The sequence below is a fragment of the Schistocerca cancellata genome, chromosome 5 (genome assembly GCF_023864275.1).
Source record: "Schistocerca cancellata isolate TAMUIC-IGC-003103 chromosome 5, iqSchCanc2.1, whole genome shotgun sequence".
In the NCBI taxonomy this organism is placed as follows: Eukaryota; Metazoa; Arthropoda; class Insecta; order Orthoptera; family Acrididae; genus Schistocerca; species Schistocerca cancellata.
This window is the reverse complement of record NC_064630.1, coordinates 173851890-173865194: the sequence shown is the minus strand read 5'-3', so window position 1 is coordinate 173865194 and position 13305 is coordinate 173851890. Positions and strand designations below refer to the sequence as shown.

At 44.7% G+C, this 13305-nt stretch overlaps 1 protein-coding gene across 11 annotated transcripts in view; it reads right to left on the bottom strand.

The window, feature by feature from the left end:
• LOC126189035 (protein bric-a-brac 1-like) overlaps nt 1-13305 on the bottom strand; it is a 1796149-nt gene that overhangs the window by 1706870 nt on the left and 75974 nt on the right. The gene's annotated exons all lie outside the window — the stretch shown is intronic.

Below are 13305 nucleotides of genomic sequence, written 5' to 3'. Positions count from 1 at the left end.
TTCTCACGCTTCCCCTGCGGAGTTAGTGTTCTGTCTCTAATGACTTAAATGTACCTGCTTCCACGACCAAACTACTTGCAAAAAATAAATACATAATCTTCTATAAGTTTGATCTTGTAATAGACAAATGGCGAACACACACACACACACACACACACACACAGAGACAGAGAGAGAGAGAGAGAGAGAGAGAGAGAGAATTTTTAACAGTTGGGAGACAATCTAGGCCGCAAGATACAATAACGATCAAAGCATTCATACCGTGTCCATTGGAGTTGCAAATTAACAACAGGGAAATTTTAAATTTTGTAATTCTGCCGAACACTTGTAACCCGCAAACCCTGCAGTCTGTTTTTTCGAAACAAAAGCAACTAAATGTTTGCACGGTAATAAAAAAAATTGCATTAAACCTTTCCCTGCAAGTACGTACATTGAGCTGTAATAAATGACTGATATGTTGGGAATTTCGTGCAGATCACGGAATAGTTGCAGTAAATATCGAAGGCTGAGCTGCAGAGAAAGATACACAAAATTACTAAATACATCAACTTACATGTAATGATTCTTACATAAGACGAAAGGGAACGTATATATACTTTATCAGCAACGTACGAATGTCAATCCAAAGGTAGGTTTCCACCACACCACAATATCTTGTTAGGGGGGTTTTATATACAGTTCAACATGAAAAGCGAACCACGATGCAACTTTACTTTCATTTTCAAAATCACAAAGTTCCACAAGAGATGAATGTAACAGTATCAACCTACAAATGTCCTATTACCAACGGCAGACAGAGGCCCGGACTTCACATCTGTTATATGATACGTAACATCCAAAAGACTATGGAAATCGTGTTGATAATTTTAACAGGTCTTCTACACCAATAATTGGCTGCAGAAGGATATCTTAACTTTCCGTTGTGTTCTGTTAGGATACAGTTCCAATTTTCGTTGACCTAAGTGGAACGTTACGCCCATCTATCATTAAATGCGAAGAGAAATTTTTCTTCTAAATTCAACAAGCTTCCTTGACTAAAAATTATACTTTTAGTCCCCTGAATACTATTACGGGTCGCAGCACAGCACATTCTGTGTCGGGTGGCACATTCGTTTTCTTAACTAACTTTTCACATTATCTGCCAAGTGCCGATTCAAGGCATTTCTGCTGCATTGTAGCCAATTTTCTGCTTGGACCTCAAATTTTACAGACTTTGGCCAAATTCTCATATGCTCTCACGCTGATACTCCGCCGCTCAGGAATCTGAACAAGGCAACTTTTGGGCTTTCCGAGTACACGTTCTTACAGTACCGACGAAATTAAAGTCACGCACTTGCATATCAAATCCTCTCAAGCTGTCGATGAACGTCAGCGTAAATAAATATTTCTGAGCAATATTTCTTGCATCATGTTTTTCATACAGCAAAGGAACGCGAGAAATGTTAGAAATTAACATCTCGGCGAGAACGCTGTGATGCGAAACGGAGCGGCAAACTCAGCTGCGAACAGTTGTTCTTTTGTAGATATTTTTCTATTTTCCAACTTTTACACCCGTAAAAAGGACAAACTGCAGACAAATGCATTCGTGGCATGTTTTCTTATTTCCAAACGGATGTCCTTGCTAGTGGGTTAAGTTCTTTCCCAAATCAAATGCAATTTTGGCCTGCTGTATTCTGCTCACACCGTGCTTCCGGCTTCTACCATCCCTTGTGATCCTTCTTCCCAAATAGGTTATTTCCTTTATGAAATCTAGTTTCTGTCTTCCAATTCCTATTCTTAATGGTAAGCGTGCACTTTTATCACTAAACGATACGACGGAACCGTATCGAATGCCTTCGCTACAGCGCTAAGGATCTGAAGTACGAACAAAACGAGCTGAGTTTCGCAGATCTCTGTTTGCAGAACGCATGTTGATTTTCATGGAGATTTTAGCTCTCCCAAAAAGTCATAATGCTTCAGCATACAACATGTTATATATTTCTACGACAGAGTGATGTCAGTTTTATAGACCTAAAAATTATGCGCTTCTATCCGATTACCGTTCTTGAATCACTTGGTATCCTTCGCAGAATCAGCGACCCACGATAAACTGCTTTGGAGGAGGGCAATTTCTTTCGTATCGTCTCTGTAGAACCTCACAGGTATCTCATCCTGTACACCCGACTTTCGCCTTGCACTGCTGGGCAGCTTTAATTTTTTCCTTATTTCGCGATCACTTAGCCGTACCTTAATAATTGCCATTTGTACTTTCTAAATGCTTCCGGTGACTTCATACCTATGTTTTTAATGGTACCTCGATCCAACGAGAAAAGATACTAAAATGAGAATACAGGAATAATTCGCACGACATTTAAAAGTTTCTTGCCTGAGTATGCATAATCTCAATCAAAATATCTGCCTCGTGATGACTGGGTGTTGTGTGATGTCCTTAGGTTAGTTAGGTTTAAGTAGTTCTAGGGGACTGATGACCATAGATGTTAAGTCCCATAGTTCTCAGAGCCATTTGAACCATTTTTTCAATCAAAATATATCCTCACAAGTTGTCAGTGAAGAGCATGGTATATAGTAGGTAACTATTACAAAGCGGTAACATTAGTATCTGAGTTACCTAACCCCCTTCCCCCACCTCATATTGTGGATTCGGTCTGGTGTTCAAAATCACACACATTTGCTTAGCATTTTTTTCTGTAATTCTGAATTTTACAAAATTCTTGCATGTGTTCGAAAAGGCACATCATTTTTGCCCTCTGGACGAATTTGAGACTCCATAGATGTCCCGGATCCTCTGTACCATTAACTGATGAGACCCTCTGAAGTGTTGGCACTAGACCACAAGCACCAAAGTGTTTGCCATTCAAATTGTCACACCACTTTTATTTGGGAGTATACAGCGTGCGAAATTTAGTACACAGACCTGGCACTACTGGCAGGCACAGTGGTCAGATATGGAGTCGAAATGAGCGTTGATCACAGATACTGGTATGGAATTCCCTGCTGTTTAAATTCTATGCCATAGTTCATCCAACCTAGTAGGCACCGTGTGATGGCATGTCAGTCTCTCGGCAACCTATGACCAAATGTTTTTAATGGGCGATAAGTTTCGAGGACGTGATGGCCAGGGCAACAGTCGAACACCCATCCTGTCGAATTAGTGGAATTCTTCTCGAGGTAGTTCAGGACAGCACGGGTTAACAAATGGTCCTGTGTTATCTCGTTGAAAGACAAAGTCCTGGAGTCCTCGAAGATACTGCTCAGCCACCGGCCTTAATACGCTAGGAATGTAAAGTCCGTTGTCAAATTACCAGCTATGCAAACTACTGGTGATCGTCCTCAATGGCACCTCCACACCATAATGACGACAACGAATGCAGTCTGGAAACTTTGTTCTTCTGGTAGTCTCCACTCACGCAAATATCCATCGCGATGCTGTACGCAGAACCGGATCTAACATGAAAATACCACGTGGAGCCACTACTATGTCCAGCACCACGCCCGCAGTACTTCCGTTTGCTGTTACGTCGAGCAACAATGGCTGCCCTGCTAGAAGTCCGTGGCCCTTCAGACGTCGTCGCACTTCCGTGTGAGTACTTGTATTGCGGCAAAAGCACACTTCCTGGCAAGTTAAGTGACGTGGCTGAATGAGCCTACACTGAATGAGCCTACACGGCCGAGCGAGTAGTATGTACAGGGGTAGCCAAAAATATGGAAATACTAAAAACACGACACTTTATAATGCCTAATACTGCATACGAAAACCGTTGGAATTCAAAACAGCTTTCAGTCGTCTCAGAATGGATAAATACAGTTCGTGTATTGTTTTAAAGGGGATATTAAACCTTTCTTCCCACAAAAATAGTGGAACGTTCATGTAACGGTGATGGAGGTCGATAGCGATCACGCATCCTTCTGTTCAAAGTGTACCAGAAATGCGAAATAATATTGGACTCTGCTGATTGTTGTGGCCACAGGAGATTCGAGAGTTTAGTCTCGACTTCACAAAACCAGTCCTTGACTGTGATCAGGAACCCCGTCGTGTCGGAACATAGCACCACTATTGCGGAACAAAACTGTACCATGGGATGGGCCTGTTCAGCCAAAATGGTCACATAATCCTTGGCACCAATTTTATCTTGTACAGTATCTATGGGGCCCATGAATACCACGATATGGCTGCACAAATCATCACTCAACCCCGCCTATTTTCACTCTTGGGACGTAAACTCGGCCAGTAATCGGAAAAAAATGTGACAAGACTCATTCGAGCATATCACCACATTTTCCTGTTACGGGCATTTGCATCACTGATCTGTGGTTTTGGAATTCCAGCTCAGCCGTAGATTCCCTGTTTGTAGGGCAGGGGGCTTCCTACGTGTTGTTTTGGTGCTGGCTGCGTTCGCAAGTGCGACTCTCAGTTCTGCAGTGACTTTTGCAGCTGTCGTCTTATTTCTCATAAAAATCCTCTCCAATGACTGTCCGTCACGATCTCTGAACACACACATTTGACCACATTGTGACTTAGCGTATGACATTTTCTTTGCTTTCCCTGTATGCGCTACGAATCTTCGATACTGTACCTCAAGAAACACCAACTTGGGCTGCCTTGTTTGCGAAAGCACCCCACCCCACCGCACTCCACCCCACCCCCCTCCCCCACCCATAAGAGCACCAACAATTTACTCACGTTCGAATTCACTTAGCTCCGATACAACGCACTCACAACCAAAGTGAACACTGTTCTAACCACGAATAACACTTGAGACCTATTGAGAACTTTGTACTGGCGCCGTTCGTGGCCAGTTTACAAAAGCGCAACGTGCAGACTTGGCTGTTACCTGCATTTATATCCAAAGATGAATTTCTCATCGTTTTTCCATTTTTTAAAAGCGATTACTGACTGAGTAACCCACTACGCAAACTTTCCTTACATACAGAATGTATTATGGCGATACACTCACCTACAAGGGTGGGATGGTAAGAATGGTGAGTTTCCCTGAAAGAATGGAAAAATTTTGTTCCGCCTTTACGGTTGGTAAACTTGATTACTCCAAGGATCGCATAATGAATTTCAACAATATACAGGGTACAGTTCATTGTGGACAGCCGTCTGAACTGGTTAATGGGTCGACTGCAATTAAAATGGGAGAAATCGGGTTTCGTGCTGTTATCAAACACTTTTATTTGACTGGTTGGACTGCCGCACAAATCAAAACAGCATTATATGAACTGACGTGGAATCTGCACCATCACTGACTGCACCACCCCACACATCAACGATAACAATTAGGAAAGTGCATGAATTGAGGTTTGAATTGGTTCCTCATCCACCACATTCACCAGACTTCGCCCCCAAGTGACTTCTTTCTGTTCCCGAACTTGAAACTTTGGCATGCTGGGAGAAAGTTTTATCGAATGAGGAAGTTATAGTCGCAGTTAATGAATATTTTCCAGAGTCTGACACCTATTTTTCCGATGGGATGGGAAAGCTGGAGAACCGCTGAACCAAGTGTACAGCTCTCAAAGGAGAACAGGTCGGGACATAAGGTGAGTTGTTAACGAAACAGGCATGTTTCCTTGCTTTTTGACCATACTTATCAAATCACCTTCGTACTCCGTGCGGTTGTACCGCAGTGTTGTCCCTTTGTATATGCAAGCGGCCTTCATGGTGCTGCAGTTTTAATGGGCAGCACTGTAATTAGACAGCGGCTGCATCGCATCTGACAAGCCTCGCTGAACGATCATTTCTACAAAGAACGTTTAGGAGGCGCTTACGGATTACTCGTTTTCAGCAGAGCTCACGGAGTGGGCGAACGCGCGCAGATAGTAGTAGCGTGACACGTAAGGCGACGTGGCCGTGGTGCCCACGGCCTGTCCGTCAATCGCGGCGGCTAGCTGGGCGGGAACAAAGCGCCGACGACAAAGGAAGAGCGACAACGGCTGCGCGGACAATCGGCCAGCGGCGTATCGGCGGCTCTGGGCACCTCGGCGGCGCCCACAATGGCGGCGCACAAAGGCGTCGCCGCGGCCATCGTCGCTGTCCGCCTCGAAAGTTGTCGCCGCGTCGCGCTGGCCCGCGGGCGCGCCAGTCTGGTGGCCCGCCGTCTAGGGGTGTATCGGCACTCGTGGCGCCTCGTAACGGGGTGGCGCGTGCACTGCTACTTGCGGCGGCCATGACACGACGTACCGCCGCAGGGCTGTGGCGGGTGCGAATGGAAGAAAATTTCGCTCTCAATCACACAGCTACGGAGATGCCCCTTTGACTCCATTTGAAGCTTCAGTCCAAATAAAGCAAAAAAGTACCTACGGAGCGGCCAATAAGAAGAAAATGGGACTAGTTCACTTCCATATATGTCGTGTCTGTTCATTCGGACGTATCCGAAACAACAGATACCATTTTGATCCAGCATGTATTTAGAATTAAGAGACAAAGGAATTACAGACACTGGCTGCGAGTGGGCATTCATTTAAATCAATGGGAAAAGTTGAAAATTTGCGCCGTACCGGAATTCGAACCCAGGTCTCCTGTTTACTACGCAGATGCCATACGGACACAGTGATCTTCGCACCTGCACGGTCTACCGTAGCACGCCTCCCGTCAGACCCCAATTCTCACTCGCATTCGGGAGGACGACGGTTCAATCCCGCGTCCGGCCATCCTGATTTAGGTTTTCCGTGATTTCCCTAAATCACTCCAGGTAAATGCCGTGATGGTTCCCTTCAAAGGACACGGCAGAGTTCCTTCCCCATCCTCCCCTAATCCGATGAGACCGATGACCTCACTGTCTGGTCTCCTTCCCCAAAAACAAACCCAACCCCCCAATTCTCATCTTATCCACTTAGTGTTAATGTAGTGCCCCTCACACATTATTCTCACTGCTCGCGGCATTTCGCCGATTACCGTTAAGAGTTCGAGTCTAGCGTGCATCCGCACTGAAGATAATGTTAGCCGTCCTCAGTATAAAGTACGTATATTTCATTCACGGTAACACCAAAGTACTTCTGTGTTAGATGACGTTCCCATTTCTCGTAACAGATACGAAACGCTCTTGGTTGAATTTTCTTACACGTCACCTACGAACAACACTACACTTCCTGCGAAACTAAAACCGCGCCGGGTCGGGACACGAACCAGGAAACTTGGCGGAGCCAACCACGTAGGTGAAGTACCGCATCTGGCACACAGTTTTAATTTGCTACTAAGTTCCTCAGCAGCGAACATTCCGCTGCAGAGTGATGCATTCATTAAGGTAATACCTCGAATGTTCAACAGAAACTGAAGCATTAGATTGATGCGTAAGTTCGTAGCGTTTTTGTTTTGCGTGTTGGTTTCCGGTTGCTATAGGTTTATTTATTGAGTGTCATTTTTTATTCTTAGTTCACTACTTCTATCTGAGTTTACATGTTGCCATATAGTCATTTGGAGATAGTGGAGCTCTGGACTCAAGGAAATGGAGTGCCAAGTGGAGACACTGGAACATTTTCGGCAATTTTTCTGTTTGAGTTCAGTAGAGAGGTGACAGCAGCCGAGGCAGTCAGAAACGTTTGCGCCGTGTATGGGGATAATGCCACTGGACACAGTACAGCAAGAAAATGGTTTTCTACTTTTAATCAGGGTCGTTTTTGAGATTAGTGACGTTCAGGTCTTTTAAACGCATTATTGCATACTCATCCACGTCAGTGTACTCGACAACTGGCAAATGCGATGAACTGTGATTATTCCACCATCGTGCGGCGTTTGCGTCCAACGGGAAAGGTTCAAAAGTCGAATGCAAGGGTATTGTATGCTCTAAGCCAAAATCACAAGAGTCAGCGTGTGGCTATATGTCCATCTCTGTTTGCTCGTCATCAATTGGTTCTTCAACATGAGCCCAACCCAATAACGATACTGGTGACGAGAAATAATGTCTCTGCTCACATAAGGAAAAGAAAGGAATTATTGATGCCAAACAAAGCAGCAACTCCTCGTACAAAGAGCTGCGCGCATCCACGAACAGCGACAGTCTGGTGTTCTACGAACTGCCTCCCCAAGGACAATAAATGTCACAGCTGACATTTACTGTCAGTAAGTGAGACGTCCTGCCGACGCAATCCAAGAATAACGACCAGAAAGACTGAGTGAAGCGATGCTATTCCACCACGACAACATCCACACGTATTCGGCTAGAAAACACTACACAGGTGTGGGTTGGGAAGTCATTCCGCACGCACCTTGGGCACTTGATCTTGTGCCCTCAGGTTTTCACCTTTCCCGCTCTCTATCGAACAACCTTCAAGGAACTTCCGTTTCGGATGGAAATACGTTCCGAACACGGCTCGACGATTCCTTCGCCTCAAAACTACGTGATATACACAGTTGCGGAATCGAAAAGTTACCCCAGTGTTGGCATACTGTGGTAAATAGAGAAGGAGAATATATTATTGATGACTAAAGTCACTGTTACGTTTATCTTTTGTGTTTCTTAAACTTATGGAAAAATAATAAGAACTTATGCACCAACCCAAATAACGTCGAGCATGCCCCAATGAAGCTTAAAAGAGCACATATGTTCTCATTATACAAAAACAATTAATAAGACTAACAAGGGAATGGTCAGGCTTGTCATGTCGAAACCTGTGTTGCTTTTTTTACCACTGTGAGTTAACATTGCAATAAGTCTGTATGCAGAATTTTAGCTGCTGACATGACCTGGAAGTCTGTAAACAATTTTATGAAGTAAGACATTATTGTCGCATGGTTTCCACGCTTATAACTGCCTCTTGTACAACCCTGACCGCTCTCGCTACGTTATACCAACGCCATCTAGGGACAAGGTGGCGTTAGCTACGCGCCGCTCTCTTGCCACAGCGGTGAGAGAGCTGATTCCCCCAGTGAAAGCGATGGTATGATAATTAAACATTCGTTGACAAATATGGCTGATATGTTATCTACGACATTCTTTCCAAATAGCTATGAAATAGACACAAATAAATATACGGTTTAGAACACGTCCAAATTTTATTTCTTGTAATTACCGCAAAAATGCGAAACATTGATACATTGTTCAAAACATAGGTTTTTTGTGCACCAAGAACATACAAGTAAAGACGACATATGACAGCCCTGCGAATCACAGACGTTCTTAGATGTCCGTAGACAAAACTGGGCTGGTGTTAGGAATGAATCAGGCCTATAATATCAGCATATTTCGAGGAGTGCCACGCATATTTAATCAAATTCGGAAATCGTGGGGAGGAAAATTGATGATGTACTACTGATTGCAGCTTGAGAATATTGTCACGGTGATAGGAAATTGCAGTGATCAGCACACAATAATTTTCTCTGTTACTTTTCTGTAAAATGCCTTCCACTGGCGGAAAAATTCTCTGTCTACAGGTTGAATTACGTTGTGTTGCCTGGTGGAATCTGAAGCATCTCTACTTCTTTGTCAGGGTGGGCTCGAAATACAGGTTTTAATGAATCAGACCTTTTATGACCTGACCACGAATCTAGAAGGAGAAGAGATTTGTTCCCGCAGAACGGAAGAAAGGCATGACGTATGAAAAGTGTAACATTTTCGTTTGCCATTTTTCCAGACTTCGATGCGTCTACTACAAGACTGTTTGCGTAGAACATTGTTCTTTTGACACGTGGTCCAAAACGTCCAGTTGGTTCTTGAAGACACACATAAATTTTAGGCAGCAATGAACCATCCAGACTAATTATGGGCATTATAGTGTATGAATGGGTGAGTGCAGTTGTGGACTGCGCAATCGCCGCATATGTTTTTGCCCTTTGAATGACAGTGTTCTTTTCGCACGCATTTCTTTTTGAAAACCTGACTGATCTGCATTGTACACGTATGATTCACTAAAACTAGCGATCTTATTTTTTGCATTCGTAAGAAAAGCTTCTATCATTTCGATTTGTGTCACTTCATTTTCCGACCTGTTTCTCGATACAAATTTTGTTATTTTTCTTGCCACAATTTTATGTGATCTTGTGAAGCGACTAATCCAACTTTGAGAAGCTGTAAATTCTTTAGCGCCTATCGCGTTGGCAATCTCTAACGCCCAGTCACGCAAAGTTGTATTGCTCACACCAAATGACTGTTGTCTGGCATCGGTAAATAACTCAAAAAGTCGCGCATTTATCTCCGTCGCAATTTCCTAACGGTGTGCGGGACCGTAGCCCAGCTTCATGGAGACGGTTGCGAATGGTCCTCGCCGATACCCCAGGAGCAACAGTGTCCCTAATTTGCTGGGAAGTGGCGGTGCGGTCCCCTACGGCACTGCGTAGGATCCTACGGTCTTGGCGTGCATCCGTGCGTCGCTGCGGTCCGGTCCCAGGTCGACGGGCACGTGCACCTTCCGCCGACCACTGGCGACAACATCGATGTACTGTGGAGACCTCACGCCCCACGTGTTGAGCAATTCGGCGGTACGTCCACCCGGCCTCCCGCATGCCCACTATACGCCCTCGCTCAAAGTCCGTCAACTGCACATACGGTTCACGTCCACGCTGTCGCCGCATGCTACCAGTGTTAAAGACTGCGATGGAGCTCCGTATGCCACGGCAAACTGGCTGACACTGACGGCGGCGGTGCACAAATGCTGCGCAGCTAGCGCCATTCGACGGCCAACACCGCGGTTCCTGGTGTGTCCGCTGTGCCGTGCGTGTGATCATTGCTTGTACAGCCCTCTCGCAGTGTCCGGAGCAAGTATGGTGGGTCTGACACACCGGTGTCAATGTGTTCTTTTTTCCATTTCCAGGAGTGTATACAATTCACGTTCAGAACAGACAAAGCGATACTTATTTTGAACAGTACTGACACGTAGGCGTTTCTTACCACTTTCGTTCAACCAATACGTCACCGCTTTTTCTTTGTCTGATAAGGTAATTGTAGTTGCTGGTGTTACTTTCGGAGATAATTGATGATGGTATGCGGCACTATCGCTCGAAGAGTCTTCACGAGTGCAACTTTCGTCGGTGTCTTCGCCGTCTGTAGAGTCACAGTCTGCAATATCGAGTGTTCCAGTTGTTTCTAGCCACATGTCTGCGCCATTTACATGCTCGTCTAGAAGTTTAACAACCATGTCGCACAACACATAGTCTTCACGCGTGTTTTCTGTTGATTGCTTCATTTGGCGTCTGTGGTATATCTCTATGGCAAGCAGCAAGACATTTACAGGGTTCGCCATCACCTGTGAGGGGAGATTGAATGTTCATCGTAAAGTGGCTTGCGGAGTATAGATGAACATGTACAGAACATCTTTCATATCTCTAACCAGTTTCAGGACGGTATGTTTCGAAATACGTACCAGAAATTAAAAGGACGTGCATGCCACAGAAACGAATATTCGTTCCCCCTTTCCACCAAAACCTTGCAGCGATATTCCTCTTTAGTGAAGGCCGCGGTAAGACGGCCGCTCTTCCCGACCATGCGCACAACGCTCGCGACTCGCCATTTCCAGGGGTGGCCAGCCGTCACTGCAAGCGCCAAGCAGGAAACACAGCCATGTTTGTGATTTTTTTTTAGGGACTTCCAGTTCATGTCGGCAGCTACAATTTTGCAAACGGACCTTTTGCACAGTTAAATAACAGTGCTAAAAAAATCAATACATGTTTCGGCATGACAAGTCTGACCATTCCCTTGTAAGTAATTTATATGATTGTAAGTTATCGTATACTTTTTATGAATCAATGAACAGTGAGCAATAGAAACCAACGGAATGCGGCAGTGCTGTTGTTAGGACGCTTGGCATCAGGAAAACTGGAGTTTGCTCCGTCTGGCCATCCAGATTTAGGTGTTCCTAAATCATTTGAAGCAAATGACAGAATAGTTGCCTTCGGTAGGCCATGGCCAAACCATCTGTTCTATCCTCGGAAAGACATCTTTATATATCCTGTGTGTCTGAACATTTCAGCTATTTATTTTCATTGTATTCAAATGGTTCAAATGGCTCTGAGCACTATGGGACTTAACATCTGAGGTCATCAGTTCAAAAATGGTTCAAATGGCTCTGAGCACTATGGGACTCAACTGCTGTGGACATTAAGTCCCCTAGAACTTAGAACTACTTAAACCTAACTAACCTAAGGACATCACACACATCCATGCCCGAGGCAGGATTCGAACCTGCGACCGTAGTGGTCGTGCGGTTCCAGACTGTAGTGCCTTTAACCGCTCGGCGAGGTCATCAGTCCCCTAGAACTTAGAAGTACTTAAACCTAACTAGCCTAAGGACATTACACACACTCATGCCCGAGGCAGGACTCGAACCTGCGACTGTAGCGGTCGCGTGGTTCCGGGCCGAAGCGCCTGGAACCGCATGGCCACACCGGCCGACCTTCATTGTATTAGGATAAGTTCTATATCGTTATTGGATGATTCCTCGCTGAATAAACAAATAAATGGATAAATATTTCTCACAAATGATGCTAATGCCTAATGGGAAGTATCGTCTGTGTACGATCGAAAGGAAATACACAGTGACTTTGGCAAAATTTCCATTTAGTTCAATGAAAAATGCTTTATTTACATGTGGATAAATGGTAAATAATACTCGTGACTGATTGTAGGATTAGTGACTAATATCTGGAACACGTCATATCGTTTGAGTATTTAGGGTGACTACTAAGAAGGGATATGAAATGGGACTTTATAATAATTTGGAAGGGTTCTTATAAAGAGCGTTGCACTTGTAAAGGGACTCGCACATACGACAGTACGACCAATTCTTGAGTACTGTTCCGGCTTTTCGTCCCCTAACCTTTGTCGTCATGAAAGCCGACGTCGAATGAATTTGCTGCCAGGTTCGTAGCAGATCACTATACCCCATAAGAAATTTAACAGAAATAACGACGTAATTGACAGTCCTCGTAGAAATAACGAAATAATTCTGGCGGAACTCCGTTTGGTAAATTAAGAGAACCTGTGTTCGAGGACGCTTGAGTGATCGTTATGCTGTCACTATCGTTTATCTCGCATAACTATCACGAGAATAAGATAAGACAGATTAGAGCGCGCATAATGGCGTACAGATATTTATTTTCTCTTATACACTTGATTATAAATTAAAAGCATTGATGATCACCGAGCGACGTGGCTCAGTGGTTTGCACACTGTACTCGCATTCGGGAGGACGACGGTTCAAACCCGCGTCCTGCCATCCTGATTTAGGTTTTGCTTGATTTCCCTAAATCGCTTCAGGCGGATGCCGGGATCATTCATTTGAAAGGGCACGGTCGACTTCCTTCCCCATCTTTCCCTAATCCGGTGGGACAGATGACCTCGCTGTTCGGTACCCTCCCCACAAATCAACCAACCA